The sequence below is a fragment of the Penaeus japonicus genome, unplaced genomic scaffold (assembly GCF_977035675.1).
Source record: "Penaeus japonicus unplaced genomic scaffold, GWHDUDI00000001_assembly GWHDUDI00000006, whole genome shotgun sequence".
Classification (NCBI taxonomy): Eukaryota; Metazoa; Arthropoda; class Malacostraca; order Decapoda; family Penaeidae; genus Penaeus; species Penaeus japonicus.
Genome location: NW_028234408.1, coordinates 48912712 through 48931084, shown reverse-complemented (window position 1 = coordinate 48931084; position 18373 = coordinate 48912712). Strand labels below are relative to the sequence as shown.

Below are 18373 nucleotides of genomic sequence, written 5' to 3'. Positions count from 1 at the left end.
GCAATATATAATACCTAAATATTATTTTGTTAAAGATTCATATCAGTACTCATATTTGGCAGACTGGTCTTATAAACAGCTTTTCATTCACGATTGTGATGCCGTATCTCCTTGAAGGATTTTATGAGAGTCTGTTATAGCTGCTTGGCCAAGAAACGCCATTCCAGCGAGCATGAATGACCACGACATGTTGTATTGTAGACAGGTGTCCAAGGTGTACAGTCGCACGTCCTGCTTCAGATGTCTCCAAAACGTGAGTGTACTCGAGCGATTGTGTGAAGCTGTGTGTGCATGTGTATCGCGAGCTGCTTTGTTGCCCCACCTGTAAAAAAGATCGCGGTTGTGGAGCCTCCAGTTTGGTGACCTTATAAGCACATGAAGCCTGATTTCTGTACGTTCGTTTTCAGCCTTCGCCTCTTGTTATTCGATGGGGGCGGGGGCGCTGTTGCATGGCGAGCAGGTCTTTTGTTAATAACGGAATGTTTATTATCAGACATTAATTTCTATGATATCTCTTCCTCTGCGAGCTAACACATCCTTTCACTGGTAGTGCTTCTCTTTGTCGTCCAGAGCGTTTGATTGGGGGAAGCTGTGAAACCACAGCAACAAAGGTTATTGGGTCTTGTTCTCCCCTTTCCCGTGGGCTGCCTGACGCCTTTCATTCTTCCCCGGGGCGGTTGACAAAACTCGTTAGCGCCCTCGTGGCAGTGGTAACGGAGCCGCGTTCTCAGGAAGGTGTAGGGGCGAGTCCTTGATTGGAGAAGGAGGGAAAGCACCGGCCGTGCGCTGCAGATTTTGCAGAGGCTCAGCGCTGGGTCTTCGGCTCGAGTGGCACCCCGAGGCGATGCGGCGAGTCGCGAGTGTCAGAGGTTCAAAGTATTTTCGAGACTGAAAACAATTTGACTTTAGGAAGGCGAAGCGGGGCTTTGAGATACAGTTACCTGCGTCCCAGTGTTTGAGTGCATGTACGGAATCCCTGAGCGAAAGCATAAGAGAAAGAGAGAAAAAGCGATGTGACAAGACGCCACGTGGTAACATCCTTGCCATCACCAGGTCACTTGGTCTTCGTTGATGTGAACGTCCCCTGTCCATTCACCTCCGTCCGGAGAGAATATTTTCATATATTCTACCTTGCATTATTACCGATCTTCCCTTTCTTTTATTTTCGCTTCAGAACACTTATCATCACTGTTGCCAAATGTGCACCTCTGCCATTTTGCCGAGCGTTGAGATCGGATTTTAGTACTTAATTCCAATGAATAGCCAATTGCCACCGCTAATATAGAGAGAGTAAAGTTTCTAGCAGACGACCAAATTACTATTACTGCCACTTTTATCATCTGTAGCTTACACTCACCTGGGCCAGCGAAGGTCAGAGATACACACGCGAAAGCCACCGGGCCAGTCAGGGGCAGCCAAACACCAAGAACAAGTGCGCTTTTGCTGACGCGCATTGGCATAAGGGTCTCAATAGACCCCCATTCGGGTTCTGGCATATTCGGCGATGAAGCAGATACCGAAGCACAGTTCCTCGTGGGAGGGGGGAGGGGGAAGGGGGAGGGGGAGGGGTAGTGGACAAGTGAATACCCAGACCTTGTGACAATGGGTTGTTTGCTGAAACAATGCGACAAAAGAGAAGTGCTAGCTTGGGCAGGAGTCGTTTTTTTTAAAGGATGTGGAGATTTTATGTAAATAACTCGTATGTCTAATTTAGCTCTAGAGGCATGATGGGCGCTTTTGCGAAGTCTGAAGTCGGCTGAGCTGCTTTGATCGAAATTGTATTTTCTGATGATTTCTGTTTTTCTCTCTAAGTTTGCACATCATTTGAAGTTTGAGTGTGAGTTTACATATATGTATGTTAAATATATATATATATTTATTTATATATTTATATGTAATGTATATATATGTATGTGTATATATATGTATATCATAAATATTATATATATATATATAATTATATTACATATATATATATATTTCATATATATTAAATATATATTATATATATATGTATATATATATACACATACATATATACACATACATATATATATATATATATATATATATATATATATATATATATATATATATACTTATGAGAGAGCGAGAGAATGATATACATATATACATATATATATATATATATATATATATATATATATATGTATATATATATATATGTATACATATATATATATATGTGTGTGTGTATATATCATTCTCTCTCTCTCTCTCTCTCTCTCTCTCTCTCTCTCTCTCTCTCTCTCTCTCTCTCTCTCTCTCTCTCTCTCTCTCTCTCTCTCTCTCTCTCTCTCTCTCTCTCTCTCTCTCTCTCTCTCTCTCTCTCTCACACACACATACACATAAGTATATATATATATATATGTATGTATGTATGTATATATGTATGTATGTATGTATGTATGTATGTATGTATATATGTATGTATGGTGAGATATGTATGTATGTATGTATATATGTATGTATGGTGAGATATGTATGTATGTATGTATGTATATATATGTATGTATGTATGTATATATATGTATTTATGTATGTATATACATATACATTTATATACATATATATATACATATATACATATATACATATATTTATATACACATATATGTATGTGTATAGATATGTATAAAAATATGTATATATGTATATATATACGCACACACATACATACATACATACATACATACATACATATGTGAGAGAAAGAGAAAGAGAGAGAGAGAGAGGAATATATATCTGTGTGTGTGTGTGTGTCTGTATCTGTATCTGTATGTGTCTATGTATTTATGTATGTATGTATGCATGTGGGTGTGTCTGTATTTATGCATGTTTGTGTGTGCGTGTGCATGTGCATATGCATATGCATGTGCATGTAGAGAAAGAGAGAAAAAGATAGAAAGGAAAAGAAATGTATAAAGTTCCTTGTGCGCACGCATGTAGACAGGTGCTCATGTATCCAAAGCTTTCCGTTACTGTAGGATCACCTAGCGGTCCCGTCTCAAGCGAGCAAGATTCGACTGCACAGCTGTTTCCTCGCTGTCCATATTTCTCACAACAGTCTTTCTGGATATGGATGAATGATGGCTCTGCGAAGTGGCAGTAGAAGTGCCATCTGGTGAATATTTGCCGGCGAAGTTCGGTGGTACTTTGCCAGGGTGTAGCTTAAGAATAGCATCTAGAGGAGAAGAATTTTCCTTGCTTTTAAATATGGCCTGAATAAGAAGCAACCAGAAAATTGTTCGTGGAAGAGTATGTCGTAGAGATCCATCTACCTTGATTGAAGTTGAGTCAGCCTGGTAATAGCGAGCGTGGTATCGGATCATCAGATAAGCCATTTAGTTTCCTCTTACAATAAGGACATTACTCTTATTTATTCATGATGTGACTCACACGATTAAGTATTTACGGATGTACCTTAATCACAGGCTGGGATTTTATTATCAGTGTTGATAATGCCGGAGGTATTTGTGTTCTGAAAGTAATTTTGGCGAACGCGTTATTGAGAACATTATTCGTGCTTTTAGATGAACGTAAAATCACAATGAGAATGAAGGCATTTATGCTACTTTGTATTTATTTTTTCCAAGAAAGTTTGAGTACCAGATTTTATTGATCATTAACTATGCAATGCCGATTAATTCATAAACGTTTACAATAATGTCCCTTTTCTTCTTTCAGGTACGTGTTCGAGCGGTGGTTAGGAAGAGGAACGCCATGAAAAGTTACTGTCTCGAGTACTTGGATCTGGAGAATCACCTCTGAGCCTGGCGCGCCTTGGAATGTTAAATATAGCGGGCGTCAGGCTGCTGCCACGTCCACCAGGTTCGGAGACGCATATAACGGGCGTCACAATGCTTCCGTCTTCTACCTATTGGGTTCTCGTCGCCCTCCTACGTGGGGATCATTGAAGGATTTGTTCTATTTATTTCACGTGTGGAAACGGTCGGTTCCGTAAGCCATTCGGGCGTCAGAGACTAAACAGCGACTTGACTCTGCGGCTGGCAGTGGATATTGCGTAGAAATCGACTTGGGGTACACGCCCAGGGGTTAGGGAGGGGGTTGAAGGATTTCGGGGGTACGGAATTAGATTTGCATACGAGGGCATTTGTGTCGTTTTTCTTGTTGGCAGAAAGAAAAAAAAATATTGTCATAGCCAGTAGCTTGACACCAACAGCACTACCAGGTGTGTCTGTAGATGCGCGGAGCTGTAACTGATACTTGTATTTGGTTGTGGCAGCTCTTGCTGTGTTGTTTTATTAAGTGCGAAATGCAAATGCAAAGGAAATTCATGTGACCGACCATGCTTTGCTCCTCTAATGTTTATCTAATTATAGACATTTTATTCAGAACGAAATGTTGAGCTTTCGAAATTACCATAAATTTTCCGAGAGACTTGGGTATTGAATATATGAGAATTAGATGCTGGTTTAGTGGGTATTTTACCTGACAACTATTGCCTGACGAAATCAGTACCAGAGGTTGCTTGACCACTGTCAGTAAATACCAAATATGTGACGTCAGGACTCAGGTATTGAGTATTTTCGGATCATATTGGACAATAGGCAACTAGTGAAAATATCATCGACGTAGGCATCAGGTACTTGAGGCAACACGGGTATGAGTTTTGAGTAACTCGATGGGAATCTTGGGTAGATTTGAATACTTCGGTTTTGAATTACGACTTCGGTAGGGTCTAAATGCTACACACATTAACTGTTAACACGTTAGAAGTGATATTTGAGTGGCACTATCTGATGATGCTGTGGCAGAGAGTGCCAGGGCGTGAGTAAGGCTCGGTTGGCACTCGAGCTGATGCTGGTGAGGTTGACTAAAGGAATATACAGCCGGATACTGCTTATCGAGGTCACTATCATCTGTCTCATCCGTATTTCTTTTGTTTATTGTTACGTTCTCCTTATGCGTTCCTGTGAGTACAATTTGTACTTAATGCGGAACAGCACAAGGGTTCCCCGTCAGTGGCTGCCGTTATGATATTAAGCGGATCGCTCCCGTATTTAAGCCAGTGGTCAGCTGATCGTATGCGCGCCAAGGTAGGGGATGTGCTCGTAAGGCGAACGCTAAAGAAGACAGTTATGTAAGTTTAGAAAGAGGGGAGAGGACGGCGACGAAGACGAGGAGGAGGAGGATAAAATGGATAATACTAGTGGGAAGGAGGATGCGATTAGGAAGGCAAGCAGGATCGGCGTTTTCACGTGGGAGACTCATGTGCGGCAAAGGCGGAGAGTGGCAGTATTCATTCCTTGTTGTAGGAGAGAGAGAGAAGTAGAATTTCTGTCTGCGTTTATTGTGGTTCAACTCGGGATCTGATTGGTTCATGGGACTAATTACTGATCGGGGATCATTGGTTAGTTTAATTAGGATGGAGTTCAGTTCCACAGCGCTGTAGGTGGGACATCATGTTGGAGTTGACAGAGGCACTTTTGGGTGTGACACCAGTGAAAATATGCAATATAGATAAGGTAAATAAATTTGCAGTTGTGTAATGACGTTAGTAACGCATATCACATGCCGTTTCATTTATAGTTGCTTATCTAATTGAAATGTGAATGAGAGAGATGAAATAAGTTGAAGATAAACGTAAGCCGAGCACTAAGGCCTATATTGTTCCTGTCGAGGTTGCATGAAACTTGACCCAAACGAGACTTGCCTCGAAATTTCATTATCCTAAGTAGGATTCCCACACGGCACACCCACTGTTCCTCGCGCCTCTGTTTTTCTCCGTTTTATAATCCCATATCCAAGGGAGCGAAGGATGAAATGTAAACCACAAAGTTATGCGTTTATAATTTCATTATACAGGTTTATTTAGCCGGTTCTGGATATAATGTTCCTCGTTCTGTAGTGAATGTTCCATTGAATGGTCAAGGAGGACCTTAGTGGTGACGGTCGTGAGGACTTAACGTCGTTGAGATTCCACGGGCTCCCAAAAGGATCCCTTAGACTGGCAAAGATATCATGTAGGAGGCGACGGATTGGTGGTATAACTCCTGCTCTTTATTTGGGCGAAAGGCTAAATTCGAAAGGCAGTAACATATCGCTTACTCTCGAAATGTTTGCTTGAGTGTCCTCTTTGTCCGGCACAGTATTTCCCCACACCCGGACAAAAGCAAAAGGAGTTGAATTACAGGTAAGAAACGGCCAGGTGTGTTTCGTCACGCCGCACGCCGCCACCAGCGCGCGGGATACCAGCGAGGGCGTGCTTGGCGGTCCGTCCATCTCCGCGGGCCAGACAGGGGCACAAAGATGGACGAGACCCAGTAGAAAGCTCGGGTAGTTTCGTGACTCTCGAACCTTTTCTTAATTGATGCGGACCGTTCGCGCCGTCACGCTCGCCTCTTTACGCTCACGGTTCCTTCACGTTTCCGGCCCCGCCGCTCCGTTCCCAAGGGTTGCTCGGCCTTACGTGGGAAGGATTAGGTCGCGGAGGATATGGCGATGCAGGATCATTGCAACGAGAGGGGAGAGAGAGAGAGAGAGAGAGAGAGAGAGAGAGAGAGAGAGAGAGAGAGAGAGAGAGAGAGAGAGAGAGAGAGAGAGAGAGAGAGAGAGAGAGAGAGATATTGACCAAACAGTGGGGAAAACGATTTACTTTAATTTGTGTATGTCCCAGAATTTTCTCGGTGATTTGTAAGTGAAAGATATTTAATATTACCTCTGTTTTGGGCGCGCTCCGTTACAAGCAACTGGGTGTATACAAGCTACACAAGAACTACATAATTAGACTTTACTTTACTTTACGGAATTTACGTCATGATTTTCCTTACGGCATGATAAATCTTGGAAAATTCTTAACTTTCACTTTAAAATTCACTTGCAAGTGCATGCGTCTGCTCTTCAATAAATAAATCACCTGAAGATAATGAAAATTATTTGGAAATCAAGATCTCCGTTTACTCCTGAGAAGCTGAAATGAACACCTTGAACAAGCCAGTTGTGCTCATGCGGAAGCTGAACTGGTTCTTGCAGCTGGTTCCTGGCCAACCAGAGTGCAGAGCTAACATGAGCAGAAGTCATCAGCGAGTCACTTGCAGGCATTGGTTCCTGCACCGCATAGGTAACCTGAAACCCACGCGAGGCGAAGTTACGGGATAATTTCGGGTGACGACTTGTCTTTGTGGAATTTTTAATTGGACTTTGTGTCGTTTCTGCAGAAGCTCTAGTATGTGGGGAAGGACCTTCTTCTTCTGCGGTCTTCGTTCAATTCTGGAGTGTTTACTTTAACCTTTCCTTTGTTTCACACAGGAAATCTCCCTACTTTCATACCGTCTTTCGAGGGATCATGCGGGTCGCCTCCACACCGGCGGGTAAACTCCGCGTCATCCCAGACAAACCCCAAAGGTAAATGTGGAAAAATCTGGTAAACAAAAGTGGAAGTTAACGTAAACTGGTGTGCGGGACGGTGCGTGGCGTGGCGTGGCGTGGCCTGGCTTGGCTGTACGGTACTGGTCGCTTTATGGTTCCTGCCAAGTGCGCTTATCCAGCAAACAAGATTGTTGTGGTCACGCTTGTTCCATGCTCTTCGCCCCCGACCGCCACTGCCGAGGTTACGCCGAGTATTAGCGTTGGTCTTTTTATGTGAATTTCTGTTTTCCGTGGAGTGCGAGGCGAAACGAAGAGCGAGGCGATGGCTAAGGCTTGCATTGGTGTCTCGCTCCCCCGCTGAGGTATAGTCGCTGCCTTTTTCCGTGTGCCGAGGGCGTGGGAGTGGGTGGTTTGAGTGGGCCGTTCTTTCCTTACTCCACCAGAGTAGTTGGGCAGAACATTACTTTTTTTTTAACTTGATTATGAGAAACGATTTTGGTGTTGGAGTATAGATTCAGACGTGCACATATTATGACGTCCAATGGTTTGTGCGAGGGTACTCCGATATGTCGATATGTGTTATGTTGAAAGAAAACGTTAGATGTGAGTTATGTGGTATTATCTATATGTGTGTGTGTGTGTGTGTGTGTGTGTGTGTGTGTGTGTGTGTGTGTGTGTGTGTGTGTGTGTGTGTGTGTTTTCTGCCTAGGTTTCCACAAGCAAGTCACCACTTCCCTCCAAGCCTTTTCTTCTTAGATATTCTGTAAGATCGAGTGAATGCACATCTTGTCCCGTTGCCGCGCCCTCTCTGTGCCCTCCGTCTTCCTACTTCCCTCGCCACGTACGCCATCCAGCTTTCCAATCTGTGTTTGTGCCCCCCTTTGTGTGCTCTTGTTTTTACTCTCTCCCTCCCCCTCCCTCCCCCCCCCCTCTCTCTCTCCCCCCCCTCTCTCCCCCCCCCCCCCTCTCTCTCTCTCTCTCTCTCTCTCTCTCTCTCTCTCTCTCTCTCTCTCTCTCTCTCTCTCTCTCTCTCTCTCTCTCTCTCTCATATCTGTGACATTCTCCACGATCTTACCGTCACTTCTTCCTCCTTCCCCAAGCCCCCTATGTTGGTCTGTTTGTAATTTAATGTCTCTTTTCGCATGCTGTGATATGTTTATTTTGCTTTCGTCAACAAGTTCCCTCACATCATGAGCCCGGTTTAGTTTAGTTTTTTTATTCTGCTTGCTTGAACTCTTTACCTTTTGTCCCGCAGATGCTAGACATACTGTCAAGGGTGCGAGATGACGGATTATGTATACATTTTGGTCGAGTTTGCATTGAGATGATACTAAATGTTTAATAGACTTCAGATGTTGAATATGTAAGAATTGAATTGTCCGACGGTGTATAAAAAAAAGGTTGACTCGTTTCCTACCGCAGAGGCCAGCAAGCATGTCCTTCGCCTTTGATATAATTTGTTTTAGCCTTTTACATTATTTGTTTTATTGACTAACGAAGGCGGGTGGAGTGACGCTCTCTCATCTGCATTTACAGGCGTGTAGCTCGTGCCATTCTGCCCTGTAGGGCGGGAGACATCAAACAGCACGACATTAACAGTCTGATGGAGCATTAACAGCGCCATATCGGGTTGTGCATAATCTGACAACTACTTAAGGCTCACTCAAGTACCAATTTATGTTATGATATTTTACGCCCTATTTATAACGTGTCACATGGACAAGACCAATTTCATCGGCGACTGTCATTTGACAAGATCTTGATTCGTAGTTTATTGCATAACAAGCGACTCCTTAGCTTATCGTTGGAAGTGATCAGGATGGTACACGTGCGCATGCGTTGTTGCCTACTTGCTCATCGTCAGTTTTACCAAGAAAACGATGATATATGACATGGCATCCTACTCACGGATGAGTTTGCCATTTGGTGTTGCGACACTCATTGTAGGCAGCCAATTAGCCCTAAGAATTTAGGCCTAAAAAGCTGCTTATGTTTATTCTAATCAGAGCGAGAAAACATACGGAGTTTCGGTTGCTCCTTTCACTTTAATCCGACCAACTCCTAACGACGCCATTTAATCAGCATAAGCGTGTCATGAATAACAAATACGTGCCGTGAACACCATGCGTGTGTTTGTCATATTACATCGAAAACATCTTAACAGATCAATTGGTGCGTTGTGTTATTCCTTGAAGCAACAGTGTGTGCGGCTGCCTTCACTTCTTGTGGGCAGCCTCCTTGTCGCCATCACCGCTGATGATGGTACAGCTGCTATTTATACCCAAGATGCTGGTACTCTCAGCCTCACCCTGGTCATACTTCTTACTCGACAGACGCACGCACACACGCACAGGGGCATACACGCAAACACTTACACGCAAACACACACACACACGCGCACACGCACACGCACACGCACATATAATTTCATTTCTTTATGCCTTCACTTCTCCCTCCCCCGCTCTCTCTCTCTCTCTCTCTCTCTCTCTCTCTCTCTCTCTCTCTCTCTCTCTCTCTCTCTCTCTCTCTCTCTCTCTCTCTCTCTCTCTCTCTCCCTCCCCTTCCCTCTTTCTCACCCTCCCTCCCTTTCTCTCCTTCCCTCTCTCTTACCCTCCCCCCACTTCCCTCTCTCTCACCCTCTCCCACTTCCCTTTCTCTCTCACCACCCTCCCTCCCTCTCCTTCCCTCTTTCTCACCTTCCCCCCCACTTCCCTCTCTCTCTCTCATCCTCCCTCCCTCTCCTTCCCTCTCTCTCTCATCCTCCCTTCCTCTCCTTCCCTCTCTCTCTCATCCTCCCTCCCTCTCCTTCCCTCTCTCTCGCCCTCCCTCCCTCTCCTTCCATCTTTCTCACCCACCTTCCCTCTCCCTCTCCTTCCCTCTCTCTCACCCACCTTCCCTCTCCCTCTCCTTCCCTCTCTCTCCCCTCCCTCCCTCCCTCTCTCTTTCCTCTCTCTCACCCTCCCTCCCTCTCTCTTCCTCTCCTTCCCTCTTTCTCACCCTCCCTCCCTCTTCCTCTCCTTCCCTCTTTCTCACCCTCCCTCTCCCTCTCTCTCACCCTCTCGATCTCCCTCCCTCCCTCCCTCCCTGCTCACCTCCCTCCTACTCACACCACCCCTTCCTTTCCTCCTTTTCTTACTTGAGGAGTAAGCGCATTTGTTCCATCATTCCGGCGCTGAAGACGAAACCAGCTGCCATTTCTTGCAATCCCCGCGTCTCTTTGGGGGCCATTCGTTCGTTTTTAGTTGATTTAACACTCCGCCAGCCCACAATAACCCGAGGCCCAACTGTTGCTCTGCACCGCACTGCATTATGCGCCTTGCGCCCCCTCTCCCTCCCCTCCCCTCCCCTCCCCATTATTATTTTTGATGAACCTGGACAACGAGGAGTGTAGTGTGTATGGGGTAAAGCTGGAAGAGGAAGTGGTGTGTGTGTGTGTGTGTGTGTGTGTGTGTGTGTGTGTGTGTGTGTGTGTGTGTGTGTGTGTGTGTGTGTGTGTGAGAGAGAGAGAGAGAGAGAGAGAGAGAGAGAGAGAGAGAGAGAGAGAGAGTGAGAGAGTGAGAGAGTGAGAGAGTGAGTGAGTGAGTGAGTGAGTGAGTGAGTGAGTGAGTGAGTGAGTGAGTGAGTGAGTGAGTGAGTGAGTGAGTGAGTGAGTGAGAGTGAACGAGGGAGCGGGAGAGGATATTTAAGGGGCTTTCCGCAGAAGATTTTCCTGGAAGGCGTAATAGTAGATATTCTTTTGTTTTCTGTGTGGCAATCATGGTTATTTTAAGCTGAGGTACATTGATGTACATTTCTAAAGGTAGCGAGGTAAGTTGAATACCGTTGTTGTGACGCGTAAGGTAACTCGTGCATATGTTTGTGTGTGTGCGGTTGCCTTTGGTATGAAGTTGCAATTATATTCTTGTTGTTTCTTAAACATATAACGAGACAGTTGCACAAATAGATAAAAGAATGAGACAGTATCTCATATAGACCAAGGGACACCATATCAAAGCCTTATATTCATTCCACCTGAAGTCGAACTTTCGCAACTATATATGCTGGGTAAGACGCAACAGCCGTCAGCTGAAGACGAGAGTGAGTTCGGAGTGGCATGATCTCTCTCGCATGCTCACATACACCCGCATATATATATATATATATTTTTTTTTTTATCAGATTGGCCAAGAAACATACATGCTCAATTTATATGTGGGTTTCCTCCCACGACCAGTTGATGGGCGTGGCGGGCAGCCTCACGTCTTTGGGTACATGAACGTGCATTTTGCCGCGACGTGGTCGGGTTTTCGAGCTATGCAAGTGTTTAGTCGTAATGTTTCGTTTTGTGTTTTTCACATGTTGCTTTACTGATGGAGCAATGAGGTGTTAGGAGTATGCGTAGACCAGCTGTGAACACACTGGTACACGGAGAAGTTAAAATAGCTCCTGTTTCGTTGTATGGCCAGTTATGATAAATCAGAGATTAATGGCTAGATAGTAAGGTACGCATTATTTCCTATTTTTTACCGGCCTGATCCTTGCAGTATTCGGATGAGGAACGTGCATACAGAGGACTTGTCAAGCCATTGGGAGTCCCGTGCATGCGTGTGGGCAGGTGTCGGGCAGGGATTTGTGGCTTGGTGGCGTTGTTTTGTTTTCATTTTCCGATGTGCGTACACCTCGCATGATTACTCCAAACTGACGCAAAGAATGATTGATATAACACGCTGTCGCAAGGGAAGAAATGTATGCTGTTTGTGGTGTTTTGGTGCGCTAGAGTGGCGGTGGTTGTGGTGGATCAGGAACGAGCCGGGTGGTGGCGGTCAGGCGGGGAAGTCGCGCGGGTACCAACTTACCGCCCAAATCCACCTTCGCCGATCAGAAATGCGCCTATATCTTCCACTTGGGAAACGTTTCTTGGGATACTGTCGATCAGGCCTGGGTGGTTCATCTCCCGGCGTTAAGCTCATCATTAGCAAGGCTTTACGCTCCTCGCCAGGCCCACAAAACGCAGCTTTTGGTTGGCGAAGGCGCCAGCCAAACCTACTTCCTCGGCAAACGTTTTCCTTTCCCTCCCACGCAAGCCTGGGTAAGTGTAAGTCGCTTAGACCTCAGGTAAACAATAGTTTAACCTTATTTATTCTGCTCTGAGTTAAGCCTTAATTAGATTTACCTTAGATGTATTTTCGTTGTTAAAGCGACGTGAGACATAGATACGACCGAGAAATTTCAGCATAATTTTCTAGATTTTGCCTGGAATGTACTAGAGAGGAATTCAAATTTTGATGGTTTACGGTTGTGATCGTGGAACTGACAGCTGTCAGCTTTCCAGAGCAGTGACTAAAATATATCCATATAGAGACGATCGGCAAAGTCTCAACATTTATACTTCTTTGTCACCAAGACTCATTACAGTGAGGGCCGATCCCAATTCATTATTATTTTCATCCTCTTCGTTTTTTTTTTCTTTTCTTTTATCTTCCATCACCTTTTCATCTACTCATCTTATACTCATCTATTTCATCTTATATTCCACATCATTATCCATCCTTCCCCTACTCCTCCTCCTCCTCCTCCTCTTCCTCCTCCTCCCCCCCTTCCTCTCATCCTCTTCCTCCGACCCCCTCCTCCTTCTCTTTCTCCTCCTACTCCGCCCCCTCTTCCCCTCCTTTTCCTCCTACTCCGTCCCCTCTTCCCCTCCTTTTCCTCCTACCCCGCCCCTCCCCCCCTCCTTTTCCTCCTACCCCGCCGTCACCCCTCCTCTTCCTCTTACCCCGCCCCCTCCTTCCCTCCTCTTCCCCTCCGCTTCTCGTCCCTACCTCCTCCTCCTCCTCCTCCTCTTCTCTCCTCCTCCACCTTCTCCCCTCCTCCACCTTCTCCCCTCCTCCTCCTCTTCCTCCTCCCCTCCTCCTCCTCTTCCTCCTCCCCTCCTCCTCCTCTTCCTCCTCCCCTCCTCCTCCTCTTCCTCCTCCCCTCCTCTTCCTCCTCCCCCCCCTCCCCTCCCCTCCCCTCCCCTCCCCTCCCCTCCCCTCCTCCCTACATCGTGATGACGCAACCTGACCACCAAAGATCACGAGTCTTTGTGGAGAGATCATTCTTTGTCGAGTATTGGTCTTTGTCAAACTCTTTGTTATGCTTGTAGCTTCGATGTTGCTGCGATGGTTGGTCGTTGCGGAAGGTCGCTCGCTCGCTCTCTCTCTCGCTTGTTCTCTCGCTCTCTCTCTCGCTCTCTCTCTCGCTTGTTCTCTCGCTCTCTCGCTTGTTCTCTTGCTCGCTCCACAGGTGCTCGGGTCTCCTCTCCCCAACTTTCTCTCGCGGGGTTTTTCGTTTTCCGGGGATGATGGGTGCTCGGCAGCCAGCCATGCGTAGGGCCCGTCGTCGTTCATCAACGCGGCGCCGCGGCGCTAACGCTCTGTCGTTTCATTTTGGAGGCAGTGAAAGTCGGAGGGATTTCGTATTGCCGGGGTTTCTCATCATGCCCTCGTGGTGCCGTGTGCATTATGGCCATGACGTAATCCGCTCGTGAACACATGGACGAGCACTCGCTCTTGCAAAATAGAAAATTGGAAGGCGAAGGGTCCCATCCTCTTTTTCTTCTGACGGATAAGGGAAATTGGATTGACCAGATCAAGGTCGGGAACTTGATTTAATTCAGTGGGTGTCGTGAATAATGTGGAGGATTTTATTTATATGACGGATTTTTTTTTGTTCTTTACAAAAAATTAAGGGCGGTAACTTATATGGATTTCACTCTATTCGTTGGATGTACACTGTTTGGAATGCTGCCTTTTTGTTCACATGTGTGTGTATGTGTATGTTTTTTTTGCTTATTTTTGTAGTATTACATTTTTATAAAGCGTATCTTGATCACGTAAGTTACAAGCAGCTTTTAAAGGAACATTAGCGATCGCAAGTAGTTCAGAAAATGTTAAATGCACGAGTTGATCGTCTGTTTCAATTTTGTTCTAAGAAAACTCTTCAATACATCTCAAGCTCAAGCGCTCTTGACGGAAATGTATTGATATCCAAAGTATATCCCCTTGAGCATTTCTTAGAGATGTGTAATTTCGCATTTTATGAAGTCTGAATTATCATCTGTATATGTACTATATACGAATTACTCCTGTCACTTGTTTCATGCTCATTATCATGGAATGAATTAATGGTTCATGGAAATTTGATATCATTTCTCGGAGGAACGTGTCTATTCACTCACTCCTTTATATCACTGACGTACAAAGATTACTCAAGGGTTTGCTTCAATTGATTACACAACAGTTCTTGTGGACTAATTGCTTTTACATGTTTAACTGCAACATACATGCATGTAAATACGACGCCATGCCTACATACGACATACAAATTTGTACATGTGAAACTGTTCAGATAATTTTAAACAGGCGCACTTCCCTCACTTGCATTTTTTTCCGAACACAGGAGGACAGAAAATGTTTCTTTACCTGGTAAGAGGGGAGGGGGAAGTACGAAAGATATTCCTTATCAGAGACTTCGAATGCCGGTATGAGGTAGGGTGGCGGTTAGGAAATCTGGATTTTTTTTTGTCAATGTAATTTCACTGTTAAAACTACTCCGTTTCATATACTATGTCTGATATTCCTTACTGAGTATCCTGAGATATTATATATGAAAAAATATATAGCTTTTATAGAGAGGTTGTACTGAGGAAGGACGCACATCAAATCTGCCGCAGGCCGGTTGACGTCCCCGCCCTGCTTTTGATGTGGGTAGGACGGGCGTGGCAATATAATCACGTACTCTTGTTAGGCGGAGGGGCTTAGAATATTGGTGTGAGAATTAAGTAGCTCTTACCGGCTAGATTGTAATTAATTGTAACAGTATGGTATGCGCCGAGTGAGTAAAAAGAGGGAAAAAACAAAAAATGGTGAAACGTGCTTTGTTATCGTCAAAGCTGTGGGTAGTGTGGATGTAATATTTATAGAAGATGTGTGATGTGAACGAAATTTAAACGATGAATGGGGTGTATATTCGTTACTAATCAGGTTCATTGTGGGTAGTCGGTGTTTACAGGGAGATGGTGAAAATGGATTCTGTTGGATGAAGTAAGGATACATGTTGCAGTTCAATGAGCTGGCAATTCCCCCTGATAATTTAACAGCTAAGACCTCGGCACCTTGGCGAGTGACCGACAGGATTTTGATAAAGAGGAATTATGATGAAGCTCCCCGAGAGAGGTAAGGCACCACATTATAGAAGACAGGGGAATCAAAGTTAAAGTGTCGAAAGGATGAGAGCAGGGACTTGAATGGGTGGGATGGGGGGTTAGGGGGAGGTATAATCGTTGGAGTAGAGGGATAAGGAACTCGAGATACAACAAGGAAGAGGGTTGAAGGGGGCAGGGTACGCGGGTGGGCGTGGCGGATTAAATTGCTGCGTCATTGACCAAGCAAAAACTAGTTGGGCTATTTGACCCAAGCGGTGGGACTAGTGGCAGCAGGTGGTGTAAGAGTAAACACCTCCCGGGATGAATGCTGGACTGGTGAAGCTTATTGGGCGGCGGTGATGGCCGGGAGTGGCGGCCGGCAAGCGGGGGAACGGGACGGAGTGCTTGGGGAGGCACCTCCGCGCAACGAACGCCCTTTATTGTTGAGCAAGTTCGCGGAGTTTGCGTTGCGAGGCGCCTCCTTTATCTCGGTTGGGCTGCATCCATGTAAGAGTGATTTGCTGATTGAAGTAGAAGTATTCCGAACGCATTGAACTGTTGATGCATTTGTCTACCATTCCGCTTGTAGTATGAGGAAATGGCGATTGATGAAATGAATAGAAATAAGGATGAAATATTCTCCTAGATGGATCGTAAGGGGATTGTGGTAGGAAGCCGTGGCGAGAATACGTGTTGATTTCATGATCTACCTGCTGATGAAGGCGTTTGAGCGGCCAGTCGACAAGCTCTGTCGGGGCGGCGATGCTATTCAGCACAACATGGCGTTAAAATTGAAGACACTTGTGCTGACAAGTACACCAAGCGAGGTGGGGCTCCGATCGCCAGGGAGTCATGGGCTTGACTCCGGTCTGTGAAAAGGGAGAGCCCAGGAAGGCGGGGAGGGAAGAATAGCCTTTAAAAGGGTGCACCGTGGTGATGTTTTGTAGGGGGCGGCGAAGAGAGAGAATTGGGCCGGGCTGGACACAAAAGGGCGATTGAGGGGAAAGGAGCCGAGGAGAAGGAAAAGTTGTCCGGGAGGGTGTAAGTGCTTCAGCCGTGAAATGGGGTTTCACTTTTCTCCGGCGCTCGTGTGTGTGTGTGTGCGCGTGGGGAGGGGAGAGAGAGAGAGAGAGAGAGAGAGAGAGAGAGAGAGAGAGAGAGAGAGAGAGAGAGAGAGAGAGAGAGAGAGAGAGAGAGAGAGGAAGAAAGAAAGAAAGAAAGAAAGAAAGAGGAAGAGAAAGAGAGAACATGTGCGTGCGTTACACTACCATCCCTACCTCCCCCTCCCCCTCTTCTCCTTCCTCCCCTCCTTCCTCCCCTACTCTCCTTGCTGTTTACACTACCAGCTGATCGTCCTGACGGCTGCTGTATGGAGGGAGAGGGGGCTAGGGTAGGGGACTTGCGTAAGAGGATATCCAAGTCCCAAAAGGAGCAGCCCTATAAAGCACTAAATCTTTTCAGAAAGTGGCTTAAAGCCTCTTTCTCGCGTACTTATATCGGATTCGATACCAGATTTTGTGCCTCCTCCTATTGAAATGACTGTGGAATCACCGACGTTTTACATTCCTTCGTCAGCGGGAGGTCGGTTGAGCAGGGGCTACACTAGAGCAGAATACAGCGGTATCCAACACAGAATTATTGTTGCCTTGTTGTAAGTCTAGAACGAGGATAGATGGAGTTCTTCACTCTTTCTCCTTTTAAAAAACGTGTCGTGTTTTTTTCTGCCATATATTCACACAGTATCGATCCCCCCCCCACCGCTCCTACAAAAGTAAAATACATTGTGAGGTAGCTTAGACGTTCCCTGTTTTTTTTTTTTTTTTTATCGTTTATAAAGGAAATGCGGGGAATTTTAACCTATCAGGATATCATTCGATGATCGGCCAGTGTAGTACAGATGCAGATCTAGTGGCGCGTCCGTGTTCTTCAGATTTTCCTAACACTCACTCCTCTATTGGAAGAATCGAGTCGTACGTGTCGCATGCTTCCTTGCTTTGACTTCAGCCAACGTATTGCCGTATTACTTAATCCTTTTACTTGAGTCTTCCCTAGGCTTATTCAGTCCCTATTTCTTGGTATTAGCATGAGTTGCGCGGCTCCGTGAGGTAAATATGTTTAGGCTGCTCCGAGATTACAGGGGATTAGCATAAAACAACAGTATCTCAGCTTCGTGTTTTTAGTTATGAACACATCTTACTTTTTTGATGCCCGAAAAAGTGTTAACAAGGGGAAATATACAACATTATTCGGGTTTTACAGCCAGATGAGAACACGGTGAGACACCCAGGAAAAAGGCACTGAATAACTTAACTGCAGAGAGTAAGACGTAACCAGCATCCTTGTCGGGTCCGAGCCGACTTTTACCTTTTCCCTTCCTCCGCCCTGCCGGCTCCTTGCCACCCTGTCACCCAACCCACGGCTCACCACTCTTCGGATGACGTAAAAAGAGGACTCCGAGAACCATCCAGCTAGTTAGGGTGTCTCTAGCGCGGAAAACAATGGCGGCCATTGTGGGGGGGGATGGGGGGGGGGAGCTTTGCTTACTTAGGACACTTGGGACGGTTATGAGTGCTTACTTCTACAATACGGTTTGGTAGTGGAGCCACGGCGCGGAGAGGTCACAAACAGACGCCGTGGAAAGTCGTAAAACATACATGCGTGACGCAGGAGCTGGCGGCGCGGCGTCATGGACTTGTGCTTACGTGTACTGTATACATTTGCGTAAGAAAGCAAGCAAGTGATATGTTTATATGTGTACTGTATATGCATCTTCATAAATCATACGTATATGCTCCATTGTATGTACACATAAATACATTATCTCTTTCAATATTTGCATACATGTATATATAAATATTG

At 45.5% G+C, this 18373-nt stretch overlaps 1 protein-coding gene across 20 annotated transcripts in view; it reads left to right on the top strand.

The window, feature by feature from the left end:
* LOC122264083 (uncharacterized) overlaps window positions 1–18373 on the top strand; it is a 235876-nt gene that overhangs the window by 30508 nt on the left and 186995 nt on the right. The gene's annotated exons all lie outside the window — the stretch shown is intronic.